Here is a 6,958-nt window from a genome sequence, read left to right on the forward strand (position 1 = left end):
TAAAATCAAAATGTACACTCACTCCCACCAGTATTTCACTTAGAACTGCGGTTATGAACGCAGGCATGCAGACTGTGGCGTGTATGTGTGCGTGCGTGTGTGTGTGTTTGTGTGTGTGTGTGTTTGTGTGTGTGTGTGTGTGTGTGTGTGTGTGTGTGTGTGTGTGTGAAGGGAATACCTTCCTTTCCGGTCCCTTATATTTCAGTTCGAAGAAGCTAGTCTTTCTGGAATGTTTTCCTAGTATTTTCTTTTTCTTTCCCTACTGGACAGGCTTCTCGTTTCTGTCTTGCTTTTCCCATCTTCCAATGTTTTGTTGACTCCAGCTGTGAACTCATGAACAGTGTCGGATCTGTTATTTGTAACAGGTATGGTCAATCTGGAATTAGCAAATTTTCCTGGCTGGAGTCTCTGCAGGCAGTTAAGAAACGTACCCACGCAAGTAGATGGTATTCATGGAAGCAAGTTCTGATATTTTATTTACCGAAAATTAGCTGAGACACTTGGCAATTGGTATATATTTCGGAATGAAAACAATCTTGGTTGTGAAATTATTTAACATCAGTGATGCGTTTCACTATTTTAGGGCACATAAAATGGAAAATTGAAGCAACAGTTAACTGAATATGTAATCCATCAGTCATAACAATATGTAAAATGCAAGGTGGACCTTGAGCGCACAAGCTGACTCCACCAAATCAGCGCAAAATAGGACCATGCTTACAAAATAAACGCGGTATAAGCCTCATAGAGGTCAATGTTCGTTTGGCGTGCACATAAATATTGATATCAAAGAAATAGTTGGGTGCACTCCAAACGAACATTGTGCTGTGTGCGGATCATACCGTGTTTATTTTGTAAGCGTGGTCCTATTTTGTACTGCTGTGGCGGAGTTTGCAGGTGTGCTGAAGGTTCACCTTGCATTTTATACGTTGTTATGACGGATGGATTACATATCCATTTACTGCTGCGTCCATTTTCCATTTTGTATGGCTTTATGACGTATGGGTCATACATCCATCTAGTTTTACACAATCTGATGATGCCCAAAAAGTGTGAAACGCATAATTGATATTAAATAATTTCGCGACCAGGACTGTTTTTATTCTGAAATAATTTGATATTAGTCGCTGTAGCACCCTGCCACAATGGAATGGAATAATTTTGGATTGATATATGGAAAAACAAACTCTTCAGTAAAATGTTCTTGGGGTTGGGGTGGGTACAAGGTTTCCATGATGTCATCACCCCGTTGAATCTGGGCCGGTTGCAAAGGTCTTCAGCTTAATATGTGGTGACTCCGAGAATGATGGATATTAACCCTGAAAAGCTTATAAGTAAATCAGGAAAAGGTTCTCCAAGACTGAAACTAATAAGTGAAAAAAGATTTATACACATTATCAACAATTATGGTATAATGAGGAAGTCAATGAAACAGAAATGTCCTATGAAATAAAATTCCAGAAGTATCCCCTTTACTGTAACAATAATTGGATTCAGTATTAAGAGTTGTGCAAAAGTAGGAAAGCTACTGAAATCGATGGAGTAAGTATGGAAGTTACTGTAAATTCTGGTATAACATGCAAATTAAGAATGCTACATCTCATCTGTAAATGATGGGAAATTTGCCAAACAATTCTCTCTCTGTGAAAATTTTAGGGGAATTAGGAATTAGTCTCATATATATATATATATATATATATATATATATATATATATATATATATATATATATATATATATACTAAAACAATAAATAACAGCTTGAAACTGCTGCAGAGTGTAGGTGGATTCACGAAAGTGAGAAAGTGCCTGTATAATGTCTTCATCGTCAGACAACTAACAGAAGAGAAAAGAAGAGAAAACGATTTCGAAACTCATCTGGCTTTTACAAATGATATAGGCTAAATCGAATAACGTTCTGGAAAATAGTAGAAAATATGTCGTATCCACCAGGCCAGATTTGGTAATAGGCAGTATGGGAACATTAATTTTGACAGAGACACGGATATTAAAAGAAGTGATCGGGTTACAGCAAACACAAGACACACAAAAGCGTGTAGCTTATAACCCACTCTTTTAATACATACATTAAAAACGTTTTAAAGAAATGGAAATTAGTAGTAGATCCAGAAAACAAATTATCAAACAGTTTCTATTCAAAGAGTCTGCAATTTTCAAACTATCAAGTAAGGATTCAAGCAAATAAAACGCAGTTACAGAGATCCATGCATCTTTTAAATAGTCTGTTTAAATCTTATTATTTTAACATCTCAGTTATTAAAACCAAAATTGTGGCTTTGTGAAGAAAGGATACAGACAGATCAATGACTGTGTTAGAAAACATATTTCAGAACAAGTATCAAATTTTAAATTTCTTCGTTTTCATGTATATTTTTACAGTGACAAAGATATAGCGTAAAAAGTTAGCAGATCTCAAACTGTATGTGGCACCATCCAAAGAACTTTTAAAAATAAAATTAGGTCAGAAACGAACAAGAAATTTTATAAAGATATACCTTGCTTCGAAACCTCACGTAAAGTTTTGGTATTTTTCGACTTCGTGTCTTTCTGGTGGGATCGCTGGTTGTGTACAATCTCTTTGCCAGAGAGGTTAGTGGTGCGTATATGGTCCTCGAGGAGGTGTACGACAAGTAACGACGGAAGTCTTGAGCTAGGAGTGGCACAAGGAAGATGGCGAGCGGGGCCCTGTGCTGGTAGCAGGCCGTATGTGCTCCGGGAAATGACACCTGGAGTGATATCGCGGCCTAGTTGTACTCGAGGGACATTGTTTGGGAAGCTGTAATTTGGAAAGGAGCTCCCCTTTTGCATGCAAAATTGCTTCGGTCACAATACTGTCGCTGAGCCCTGGTTACATTTACGCGCGAGCACTAGATAACTTCACGTGAAGCTGAGTAACTTCATTATCGAGTACTTCCCCATCTGTGTGTTCTAGTTGTTCGTCATGCAAAATTGTAATTGAGCCTGTCCTTGTGAGGTGCCATTAGTCCCACTAATTCGTGACTTGTCATTCGTTTGTTTCAACTGTCCATGTTGTAAGGTTTGTCATTGGGTTTGCGCTAGTGGGGGTCATTATTTGTATGCCTGTGTGGGACCAATGGTAAATGATTTGTGTTCCAGGTCCTACCACGCCAGTTTAATGTTGTGTGTAATGTATTGCCAGGATGTGCGCAAGACTGATGTGTGAAATAAAATAAGATAGCAAGATTCGTAGGATTATAAGATTACGGCTCTGTAAACCCATTGAGGTAGCAGCGGCTGAATTCTAATGCTGCAGGTTTGCTCCTGAGTTAAGTAACTATCTTTTGTAACTGAACAGTTCATGTCTCGTAATTCGGGGTTCATTTAAAGGAGATTTGCACCTAAACTTGTTTTGACATTGTTCGGTACTGTTGTACTGTAAATGTGCAAATTTTAAATTTGGCACGAGAAGAACTGGTGTGTACAAAGCTTGTGATTTGTGATACGGGGGTACCACTGTAATTTGTTGTTGCTTATTTCAAGTGCTTTTGCTAAATTTGATTTATCTGAATATTGGTTTTAGGTTTGATTGCCGCCAGTTTGTTGCTATAAATTTGTTTATGATTTACTACATGCATTTTATGATATCATTGGGGATTTGAAATTTCTATGCCACAAGTACTTATCGAGCTTGAGTTGAAACTTTTAATTGATGTTATAATTGCCTTGGAATTAAATTTGACACTACTATATCGCCGGTATTTTTCTCTTGACATAGATTAGTGTAAATATTATCAATTAAGAGTAACCCTTGTAATGGCTTGTCTTAACAGAAGAAAAAAATGGGGTAGGACAATACCTTATTTAATAATGTTGAGTAGGAATTGTTTGTTAATAATTTTTTAAAAGGATGTCTGACTTAATGTTAACCTGGCACCTTACCACTCCTGCAAAGCTCCTACCTGACTTTATCCCCATTGTTTAAGCAACGAAACCTGTCTGCCGGCTCAAAAGCAACTGATTCAGATATAACCGACAGAAATTAGGTTTTGAAGGAGTGTTAAAGGATGTAAGAGGATTCATAGTACACGAAATGGAGATAATAAGAAAGAATTAATTACAGCAGCAGTACACACTAAAATATTAAATAATAGGCAGAACTGCTCCAACGACTTACAGAGAGTGAAGAACGGTATATTTCTCAAGGCAACAGTGGATTATGTGCCGAGGGAGTGAGGGAGAACGACGCAGTACACACTGGAGACAATTACGAAGCCGGAACTGGCAGGAATGCCCAAGCCATGAAGAACAGAACAAGAAGCCATCTCTTTCTTGCTCCCTTCATTACGCCATCTCCACTATCAAGAGAGAGATTGTTTAAGGTTTATTTTTATTGGTTTTTTTCACTTATTCTCGTTCGCGTTTTTCACTCTCAGCTTAAATGCCAAAGAAAAAACACGATACGTTCGCCACGATGTAGTCTGACAGCAGGTCGGGTTTCGTCCCAGCTGACAAACAAGGCTTCACACCCAACACACCCACCGCGAAGCATTCAATTAATTTCGGCTTTTGTTAAAGTGGAGTAATTCATCAGCCTGTCCACGTAGAAATCCTCTTCCGCGTGCCACAAGCCTCCAATTGCATACGTAATGAACAACGCTGTTGCATTCATTCTAGTAGCGGCGAAGTATAGTATTTTGTTTTGATTAACACATTTCTCCAGTGAGTAACGAGAGTTGTCGTTAATGTAGCTGTTGTTACGTTTGAGCTTCCTCTCTTACCCACATTATCATTGTTCCTTGATACTAGAAATTGCTTGGGCTTTTAACACTCCCGCTCACCTAATGTGACTTTCTGTATGGCTTGCGTCAGCCATGTAACTAAGTCTTATGTCTATCGTAATCAATATCAATTGAAGCGTAAAGATTTAGGTGATGAGTGTTAAGGGTTCCTACTTGGATGGAAAAAGTTCTATCTTAAACATTGTAATATATAATGTCAGGTAGCAGCCACTAGCCAAGGCAGAGCAGCAACACGGAAGTAACCGATTTCTTGACGTTTTCGAGTTCCTAACCAGGAAATATTTATTTAGGCTGACCTGTGTGCCTTGGTAGTTTAGTTTTTGAATCTCTCCGGGTTAATCTATCTTATTTGACAGTGTTCTTGCGTTTTCGTTAGTGTCTACAATAAAGTTTCGTAGCACGTGCCGATATCGTTTGTTTGCTATGAAGTGTAGTTTTCCACAGTTTTTAGTACGGTCAGGGACTGTGATTGCCGCGTGCGGATGCGAGCTGCGCTGGTAGCACTACACTCTCAGCTACAAGCTGTGTTGGCATCGATTACTCAGCTTGAGGCTGCACTGAATGGGCATCAATGTTGTGGACCGGCCGTGTGGCGTCCAGCACGATCCACGCAGCCGACCGGTCCACACCGGAGGCCAGCCCAGTTACTGCTCGCATTGACGTTCACCCCTCATCTATGATCGAGTGAGAGTTTGCCTCGTAGCGTCGCAGGCTGTGGAAGACTTCCCTTGGGGCCTAACGTAAGGCCTCACCAGTCAGTCTGACAAACAGGTTCTAGGTGCTATTTGTGGCTGTCAGCCAGATGCAGTCGCTTGTCCTTTTTCAGAGGAAATCTCTCAGCCTGCAACATCCGGCCAGAGAGGGTGGGATTATTGGTAGCTAGAAGTTCCAATGTCAGACGCGTTATTAGATCTTTTAGGGAGATGGCTGCCAAGGAACGGAATAAAGAGAGTGTGCACTCCGTGTTCATAGCGGGTGGAGTCATTCCAGGCGCGGAACGGGTCCTCTCAATGCCATGAAGAGCACAGGGTGCAGCCAGCCGCAGGTGGTTGCTCATATCGGTACTAATGGTGTCACTTTGGATCAGAAGAGATTCTCTCGGGTTTCGAGTGGATATCAGAAGTGGTAAAGGCTGCCAGTCTTGTTTGTGAAACGAAAGAAGAGCTCACAATTTGCAGTCTAGTCGACAGGACCGAATACTGACCTCTGGTACAGAGCCGAGTGGAGGGTCTCAATCGGAGGCTCAGACGGTTCTGCGACAGTGCAGGCTGCAGATTGCTCGACTTGCGCCATACAGTGGTGGGGTTTCCGGTTCCGCTAAATATGTCAGGGGTTCTCTACATGCGAGATGCGACTACATGGGTAACATGGGCTGTAGGGCTGAGCTGGGCGGGTTTTTAGGTTATAGGGCCTTGGCGAAACACAGAAAGGGCTTCAGTCTCAAAGGGTGCAAGCGAACAAAGGAAAAATCTAGATCTATGAACTGTCGGTATAACAGTTGTAAATTCTCGTAGCTTTGTTGGGAAAATACCAGAGCTCCAAGAGCTAGTACAAACCACTGACGCACAAATCTTTATCGGCTCTGTAAGCTGTCTAAGGCCAGAAATAAGCTCAAGCGAAATTTTTGCGTAGGACCTAAGGATGTTCGCATTATAATTTAAGGCTAAATACAGTTGGTGGTGGCGTGTTTGTTTCTGTTAGTAGTAGTTTATCTTGTAGAGAGCTAGTATGGGTTGAGGTCATTCTTGGCAATCCTAAAAAATAACAACTGAATCCTTTTACTAACTTCCCAACCCAGCCGGTACAAATTCTGAAAGGTTCAATAAAAACATGAGTTTAATTTCAAAGAGGTACCCGACACAAACAATTGCAGTTGGTGGTGACCTCAATTTAGCTTCAATATGTTGGCGATAATACATGTTTAAATCATGAGGTACGCAGAAAACGTTATCTGAAATTGTATTAAACGCATTCTCTGAAAATTATTTCGAGCATTTAGTTTATTAGCCCACTCATTCGTTTAAATTTGTCATCTTTTTTTCATTGTTTCGGCAACAGTGTTCTAACCTGTTATGTGTACCATTGGTGATCAGATCCGTCGTTCGTTAATATACACTCCTGTAAATGGAAAAAAGAACACATTGACACCGGTGTGTCAGACCCACCATACTTGCTCC

The sequence above is a fragment of the Schistocerca cancellata genome, chromosome 5, assembly GCF_023864275.1.
Source record: "Schistocerca cancellata isolate TAMUIC-IGC-003103 chromosome 5, iqSchCanc2.1, whole genome shotgun sequence".
Classification (NCBI taxonomy): Eukaryota; Metazoa; Arthropoda; class Insecta; order Orthoptera; family Acrididae; genus Schistocerca; species Schistocerca cancellata.